Source organism: Saccopteryx bilineata, chromosome 2 (genome assembly GCF_036850765.1).
Source record: "Saccopteryx bilineata isolate mSacBil1 chromosome 2, mSacBil1_pri_phased_curated, whole genome shotgun sequence".
NCBI classification, from domain to species: domain Eukaryota; kingdom Metazoa; phylum Chordata; class Mammalia; order Chiroptera; family Emballonuridae; genus Saccopteryx; species Saccopteryx bilineata.
Genome location: NC_089491.1, coordinates 14,667,954 through 14,677,054, shown reverse-complemented (window position 1 = coordinate 14,677,054; position 9,101 = coordinate 14,667,954).

Sequence of the window (9,101 nt, the reverse complement as noted above, 5' to 3'; positions counted from 1 at the left end):
GTGTGGAATCTTGGGTGGTGAGCTAGTCCCCTTTTAGACCACCATTCCTCATCTGTTCAAAGGCAGGTAATAATACTGCTCTATCTCACAGGATGTTGCATAGTCGAGGTTAAAATCGGATTATGAATGAAGCTTAAAATAGCTTGATGAAGGAACAGGTTCTTTTGTAATGAAAAAAAAGGTGTTGTGTAAAATGAAGTGTTGTTAAAACACTGCAAAACAGGAAATTATAAATGCCACTGGAAAGGTATAGTGATGTTTAGAGGTAACTAAATTGAGAAGAGAGGATAAACATTGTGAAAGGGGCGTTTGGGTAGAATGTGGAATTAGGGAGGTGAGCTTTCCAGGTGAAGGAGATGCCCCCTGCAGGAGCCTGGGCTGGAGCTCAGGTGTGTGGAGGGAAGCAGTGGAAGGTGAGGTTGGAAGAGAAGGTGGAGCTGAGTGTAAAAGGCTGACCTTGATTTTCAGCTCACATGCTATCCAGGTCCCCTGAGCATGGTGACAAGTGGTGCATGTTCTAGAAGGACCTTTGGAAGTCTAGAGCAGAGAAATGGCATAATCTGGTTTTCTTTGGGACCTGGAAGAAGTAGACTAAAAATGTGGACAAACAAGAGAAAGACAAGCAGTCCAATTAAAAAGAAAAGTAGGTAAAGATATCAACAGGCAATTCACAAAAGAGGAAACCCAGATGGCTAAAAATATGAAACGAGGTTCAACTTCACTGGTTATGTGAGAGATGCAAATGAAAAAAGTCATGATAGATCATTTCTCATCCAGCAGACTGGCAAAGAGGAAGAAGTCTGTCCATGTGGGTAGGGGGCAGGGATGGCGAGGATTTGGCATGTTTGGAACCCCCATAATACCATTGACAAAGACATAACTGACTACCATTGCTTTGGAGTGGACTTTGGCAATAACCAATTATATTTGAGATGCTCTTATATACAGTTCACTGACTCCGCTCTACTCACTCCACATGTAATTGTGAAAATTAGACATTGATTAATTATTCATCAACATCTGTCTAGATAGATACATTGGGATCTATTCATACAATGGAATAATACCCTAAAAGCAAAAAGAAACTAAGGCTATATAAGCTTCAACATAGATAGTGTATAGGAAAAGACAACATCAAATTGTAGAATACATGCAGTGTGATAAAAACTGTAGTTTTAAACATTCAAAACTGTGCTACATACCTATTTTCAGGGTTCCAGTCAGATAGAAAAAGTGTTAAAACATGTATGGAATAGCAGAGACACCACATGGGGCAGAGTGGTTATCTCTGGGAAGGGAGGGAGAGAGCAAAGATATCGCACAGAGGTACACAAGGATTTAATTATATCTGTAATGTTTTATTTCTTAGGAAAAAATATCTGAAGAAATATGGCAAGATGTCAAGATTTGACAACACTGGGTCCATAGTTGTTCTTTCCGATCCTTCCCCTTCTCAAGTCTAAAACTTTTCCTCTGTTTCTGTGTGTTGGAAATATTTGGTAATATAAAGATGGAAGGGGCAAGGAGACTGCCAAGATGGCAGAAGGAGAGGTTTGGTCATGTGTGCAGGGCCACTGGAGGTCAGTGTCCCAACTTGTCTGTTATGTGATTGGTGAGCCAGGCCTGGAGGGCAGCAGGTCCGTCTACAGCAGGGGTCCCCAAACTACGGCTCCCTGAGGCCATTTATCCGGCCCCCACCGCACTTCCGGAAGGGGCACCTCTTTCATTGGTGGTTGGTGAGAGGAGCATAGTTCCCATTGAAATACTGGTCAGTTTGTTGATTTAAATTTACTTGGTCTTTATTTTAAATATTGTATTTGTTCTCATTTTGTTTTTTTACTTTAAAATAAGATATGTGCAGTGTGCACAGGGATTTGTTCATAGTTTTTTTATAGTCTGGCCCTCCAACGGTCTGAGGGACAGTGAACTGGCCCCCTGTGTAAAAAGTTTGGGGACCCCTGGTCTACAGGGATAGAATAGAAGCTTGAAGAGGTGGGTGGAGTGACTTTTCCGAGATCACACACAGTAAGGAGTTGGGTCCTCCTTGCCTCCCCCATGGAGGCTGGGGGGATACAGACAGAGGCCGGAGCTCCTCAGAGCTCTCCTGCCCTGCATCCTCTTCTTCTGTCCGCTGTGTTACTCTTATTTCTTTCTTTCAGTTAAAGACAACTTGGAAAATGTAGAAAATAAAAATAACTTGTGATTTTCACTGCCTTATTCTTAAAGTCAGCTTTCGAAGGTATGTAGGTGATTCGCATCCTACGGTTCACCTATTGTAAAGGCGCAGCACTGCCTTGAGAGTGTGACTTCATTCTGGAAGTCCCTGTCGAGTACCAGACAAGTCAGCAGATATGAAAGTGCTCCACAAAGAAGAAAATGCTTCTCACAAATATAAATACTTATCGCTCCAGTGCAGTTTTTGGAAATAATTATGATAAAGGTGACATCACCCTTGAAAGGTAGGCAGCTGGGTGGGCCCGTGTTTTGTTGCCTGAATCAGGGTGTCAATTTATAAGGTCCTCAGCCTGGAAGTGCTGAGAGTTTTCAAATTATAGTAGAAAGCGTGATTGTTAACAGCCCTTAAAAATTAAAAAAAAAAACCCAAAAACTGAAAGAGAAAAACACAAAACAGATGGTAGGGTCAGACTGTGACCTCTTGAAGTGCTTGTGGCCTTGGTTAGCTGCCAAGCCATAAACACCTTTACCTGTGGCTTTTGTGGGGAAATGAGAGAAGACAAGGGCCTGCCCTCTCTGTGAGCCCAGGAGGGTAGAAAAGAGAGCCTTCACCTACTGGAACCTCCAACTTGCTGTGGAACCACGGGTGGGTCTTACGTCTTCTCTGTGTTGTAGTCTCCTGGTCTGTTAAAAATAGAGGTGCCTTATTTATTCTTTTAACATTCTGTAGACGTTTATGAAAACGTGCTGTGGGCAGGCACTTTGCTAGCAATGGGGGCTGGAGACAGAGGAATACATGAAGTCAAGATGAGTGGCAGCCGCCTGACCTGAGGTGGCACAGTGGGTAAAGCATCGACTTGGAACGCTGAGGTTGCCGGTTCGAAACCCTGGGCTTCCCTGGTCAAGGCACATTATGCTTTTAGCTCCTCTCCCCTTCTCTCTCTCTGTCTCTCCCCCCCCCCTTTAAATGAATAAATAAAATCTAAAACAAATAAATAAATGAAATGAAATAAGAAAAAAAAAAGATGAATGGCAGCCTCTGGCAGGGGTGGGGAGACAGACCGGTCAGTAGGTAAACCAGCGGGACAAGCGTAGATCAGTAGACACGTCGCAATTTGCTCAGAGATTTACGTCATGTTGCTTTTGTCAGATCTCCAGCAGTCCTCTTAAATTTTTCTGCCAAAATTTCTTTAAAAGCCCTTCTGGTTGAGTGTTCTGTGATATGTGACCTTCTCACAGATTTCAGAGGGATTTTGTGCCTCGGTGGGGGACTTTCGGGCCTGCTTTCAGCATGAAGAGGCTGTGACTCGGCGACCAGAATTCTGTGGCTATTTGAGATAGCCTCTGCTGTCTCTTGCCACTCCCAGAGAAGCTTGCTGTGGTCTCTATGGTCTGTTCTGCTCCCTGATCACTGGGACTAACCTGGGGCAATAGTTCCAAGAGGTTTAGATGGGACCACTCAGACCTGCATCTTATGGCCGCTTCTTCCAAAATCACAGTTCAAGATCCTGTATGCCTTCTGCCACAGAGAGGAACCATCTGGGCCAGAGCTGCATGGAGGGGCCCATCTTGCATGGGAGATGCCCTGGGGAGGAGCCTGTGAGCTGAGGGATCTTCATTCCAGATGTGGTTCAGACCACGGGGGTCTGGATCCTACCTGTGAGGCTTTGGCAGGTCCAGGGTATGTGTGGTGGCCGGTGTGTTGGGGTGGCTAGAAGAGAAGGGGAGGGCATCCAGAGTAGTTGGCATTCAGGAAGGAGACACTAGGACTGATCTGTGGTCGGTGGGGACAGCTGGCACAGGATGTATAGACATCCAGGCAAAGTAGAGAGATGCTTAGGCAGCTAGACAGAAAGCAAGCGGAGAGCACTGTGAGGAGAGGCAGGGACAGCCTCTGCAGCAAGGCGTTTAGTCTGTGTGGATCACAGGGAGAGCAGAGAGGAGCCCAGGCTCAAACAGGGAGCAATCTATTAACAAAACCTGCACGTCCAACCTGGCATTTGGCAACCCACCCATTGGCGTAACCGAGGACCTGTGTCCTCTTCCGTAGCCAGGAGATGACCTGATGTCAGCTTGAGTGTTACCCACTTCACTTGCTGGTCCATCCTGGCCGCAGTCACCCCCCTCTGCCAACACAGGGGGCAGCACTGGGGGAGGACCCTTCTCTGAGAGTTACATTTGTGTCAATGTGGCTGGGCTCCAGCAGCTAGCTGTTGAATCAAACAATAATCTAGGTGTGGCTGTGATGTATTTTGTTGATGTGGTGAACATCTACAGTCAGTTGATTTAAGTAAAGATTACCCGTGATAGCGTGTGTGGGCCTCACCCAATCAGTTGGAAGCCTTCAGAGCAAACACTGAGGTTTCCCAAAGAAGAAATGCTGCCTCAGGACTATAGGATTAACTCAGCCTGAATTTCAAGCTCATCAGCCTGCCCTACAGATTTCAGACTTGGCAGTCAGTCCCACGGTCACGTGAGCCAATTTCTTAAAAGTAAAGATATCTCCAAATACGTGTGTGTGTGTGTGTGTGTGTGTGTGTGTCTCCATTTAGTTCTGTTTTTCTGGAGCACCCTCACTGATGTAGTGTCTTTTCACAGTCCTTGAGAACGGATCACTAATCAGACCTTTCAAAGCCCATCTCCCGATCACCTAATGACATCTGCAGGTCCCCTCATTCCTTGCCCACCTGCCTCTCCGTCCATAAACCCCAGCTCGTCCCTCCTTTGGCAGACCGCACGCTGGGTTTTACCGCTTCTACACACTCGGGACCCTAAAGATGACAGAAGGACCCAGACAGGAGTGGAACCGTGGAAGAGCAAGCTTGGTGGTGGCTGAGGAGCTGAGGTCTGGGACCCAGTGCGGAGGCGTGGAGCAGGAGGCCCACCTGGCTTCTCAGGATGCAGGCAGCCGCCTGGACAGCTGGGTCTGTCTGCTTTCATACTTCCTGGGCCTCGGCAAGAGAGACTGTGCCAGCATTTTCAAGGCATTTAAACACGGTTTTCCTGGTAAGAATCTCCTGGGTCAGTGCCCACCGCACCTTGGAAGGTGGCTATTTCCTGCTAGCTCTGTAAACAGGATGACTTTGTATCAGTCAAGATTCTCGGTTACAATTAACCATTATCATCTCTGGTCATCTTAAGCAAGAAGGGACTTACTGGAAGATAGTGAGGCTCACAAAACCTACAAGAGGCTGGAGAACAGGCTTGGACAAAGGGCCGAGCCAAGACAGAAGAGGAGCCCCAGCCAAGGGAAGGCTGCAGGCACCGTCTGATCCAGGGTCCTACACTGAGACTACCTTTGACCTGTCAGGGTTCCCTCACCTCTTACTCAAGAGGCAGCCTCAGGCACGAATATCTGATTGGAAGACGTTATGTTTCACACGGGCCTGTCCACTGTCCAGGGAGGAGGAGATGCTGGGACAGAATTTCGCTTCATTAGGCTTTTGCAGTGATGGTGGCTATGGGACGTGGATGCTAGTTCTTCCCTTCCTCACAATGGGGAGCTTCCCCCAAAGGGAAACCAGGGCTCTAAGGTGGGGGTGAATACCTAACAGATGATAAGTGACAGCTAAACCTGTTGGAGCTATTGTCCAACCTAAGCCAATAACAGTTAGATAATATTGCTTTAAAAGGAGCCAGGTAGAGCAGACAGAGCTTAGTGTTTGAACTTGGGTGACCCAAGGTCAAGTTCTACCACTTACTAGCATCTTGACTCTGGGGCAAGAGCCTGGATCTCCTAACTCTGAAAATGGGGATAAAACTACATACAGCTCACAGAGTCGCATGTGACAACTTTGTAAACTGTGAAGTATGTTGAGCCTAGATGGGGCGGGGATGGAGCATTCACGCCCAAGGCATCCTCTCATCTTGGTGCTCAGCTTAAAGCCTGGCTCCCAGGAAACGTCCAGTAAGTGTGTGCTGAGTGAATGGATAAACAAGCGGTCAGTGAGGATCACCATCCTTATAACCTGACCATTAGCTTTGCAGAGAGAGACCCAGCAAATGCTGTTGGACTCTGATGTGGGTTTCGTGAGCTGAGGCCTCGCAATGAGCCTGCATCTTTTTTTCTTTTTTTAAAACAATGCTTTTGAGGTTTTCATTTTAATATGTGAAACCTGGCTACTTGTTTCAGGGAGCGTTTTTGGAAAAAAAGCTTCCACTTGGCTCTGAGGCAGCCCATAAAAATGTACCGAAAACTTAGACCAGTTAGAAGTTCGGAGCTATTGGAGGACCCAGATGTGTGACGCCATACACCCTGGTGAGGCCCACTGTATTTCAATAATTCGTTCTCTGGGCAAGAGGATGCGTTCTTCATTCCTTCCTGGTCAAAGGATGGGGCCCAGAATCTGTTAAAGAGAAACCACAGCTTTCAAATAACAAACACGTCTTTAACACAGGCAGTCTGTGATTCAGTTTCAAAGGGTATGGTTTTAACTGCAGCAACTAATCAGAATACCCACACCTCTCCCTCCCTGCCAGCTTTCCAAATCCTACTCATCCCTTGGTTCAAGGCTGACCTCCTCCAGGAAGCCCTCCTTGATAACCCCAGCCTATTAGGGGTTTGTTCTTCCACATGACTTAAAACCTCCAGAGTTTCTTCCTAGCTTCAGGGTCAAGTTCAATTTTGTTAGCTCGGCATGCAAGGCCTTTGTGATTTGGCCCCTTCCCTCTTCTGTGGCCTCTTCTCAGACTCCCCATTTCCAACCTTAATCTGGCTGTGCCAGAACCTTCAGCTCCACCTCTCCCCCCTCCATGGGGGCCTCAAAGCCTTGGACTGTACCCCTGCCTTGGCTGGGTTTCCTTCTTTATGTGGCTGCATGGTATTTACTCCCCAGACTCAGCCCAGGGCTCTCCTCTGGAGGGTGGGAGAGGGTGGGGAGCTGGAGTCCCCCAGGCTGGGTGAGGTGCCCCCACTTCGGCTGGCTCCGGGAGTGCTTGGGCGTTCCAGCAGCCCACTCCCTCACCGCCTCCAGCCTCTCTCCTCTAGGGGAGCTTTGCTCACCTCCGTGTTCACCTGGCTCAGAGAAGGGGCTCCTTTTGCAGCCCCGCCTCCTCACACCTGGCAGTACCCCTGGGTCATCTGAGCAGCTTTAAAATGCTGATGCCGCCTGACCGCAGTGGATAAAAGCTTCGACCTGGAAATGCTGAGGTCGCCAGTTCGAAACCCTGGGCTTGCCTGGTCAAGGCACTTATGGGAGTTGATGCTTCCAGCTCCTCCCCCCTGTCTCTCTCTGTCTCTCTCTCTCCTCTCTAAAATGAATAAATAAAATTAAAAAATAAAAAATAAATAAATAAAATGCTGATGCCTGAGTTCTCCTTAGGGAATTTGATTTAATTGGTCTGGGAAGTGGCCTGGGCATGGCGTTGGTGAACATAGGTTAAAAACTTCCCCAGGTGGGATTAATGTCGAGCAGCACTATAATTTATAGTATGCGACTCAGGGCTTCCCCAGCAATTCCTAGGAACTGCCCTCCAGGCCCCTGCTGGGGAGTGTGGCCTTGAACTCACAACCCACTGTATTCGCCAAAAGTTGTGTTGAAAGAGACACTATCATCCATTTATCTGGCTCAGCAGTGCCAAGTAGCTTTGCACTCACCACAGGCCCACCCCACCCTCCAGGGCCTGTCAGGAGAGACCACCTGCATGACAATCACCTGTTAGAGACACCTGTCTGAGCCCAACCCCAAACCCAAGGAGCAGAACCTGGGACTCGGGTGCTTCGGGTGCGCAGTAATGTGCCACGCTTCCAAAAGCCCTGACGTGGGCTGCGAGCTCCCAGGGACCTGCAAAGCCAGGTAGGGAGGTTCAGGACAACGGGCCTCTGGGGAACCATGGAGAACTACTCAGCGCCCAGTCTTTGTTCTTGGGGCCTCATTTTTTTTAAATGCACCACCAAAATCTGGATTTTTATGTGAAATCTGTTTAAGGTGGACAACTAATACAACTTAAATACACTTTTCAGGCCAAACAAAGCTTACCTGAGGACTGCGTTTGGCTTGCGGGCTGCCAGTGTTTCCCGTACACCCTGCATATATACTAGATTAGAGCGGCAGGCTTGTGCTGCGGGCCGTCTCTCGCTTCTGAGCTGCCTCTCTGCTTTGGGACTCGGGCCAGCATGAGGGGAGTACAGGAAACAGCCTGAGATGTGTGCTGTACGTGCACTGAGTACGCTGTATGGGGACACGACTCCTCAGGTTCCACAGGGCCAGCTCTTCACGCCAGCGTGCTAGGAAAAGGCCCCTCTGGTCTCTGGGCGTACGAGAGTCATGTTTCCCTTCAGCAACTGGTCTGTTCATGTCTGATGGACCCTGAACCACGTGGGCTGGGTTCCGCCTGCTAGAAAGCTCAGAGGACAGCCTGTGGCCTGTCCCTGTAACATGCTGGGTCTCAAGGCCTGTACCTTGTGTACCTGTCTCATTCCTGGCGTCTCCTGACCTTTCCAACTTCTTTTCCATTTGTCACCCATCCCATGACCACATTTGTACATTTTTATTCTCTTGTGTATCGGGTAAAGAAGTCGTGTTTAAGTGCTTTCTGAAATAAGGCAAGCCATAATAAGCCCATACAAAATAGTAAATGCCTGGAAACAGTTTGTTGAGCAAGTGACTACCTGAATGATTCATCCTGCGGTCCCCCTCAGGGCCGTGCACAGAGCAGGTGTTCAGGAAATGGGGGGCAGGAGGATGGGGTGGAAAGTGACAGTTTAGAGCCCTGTCATCTCCTAATGACTGGTACCTTAGCCAGCTAAGCTCTCTTAGGCTCAGTTTCCTCATCTGTAAAATGGGGTCCATCTCAGCACCTACCTTTTTGGAATTTGGGGAGGACTGAATGAGATTGCAGATGTCAAGTGCCTGGTACACAGTAGGCACTCAATAAATGGCAGCTGTGATTATTAATAAAACACTCTCATGTATGATGTCATTATT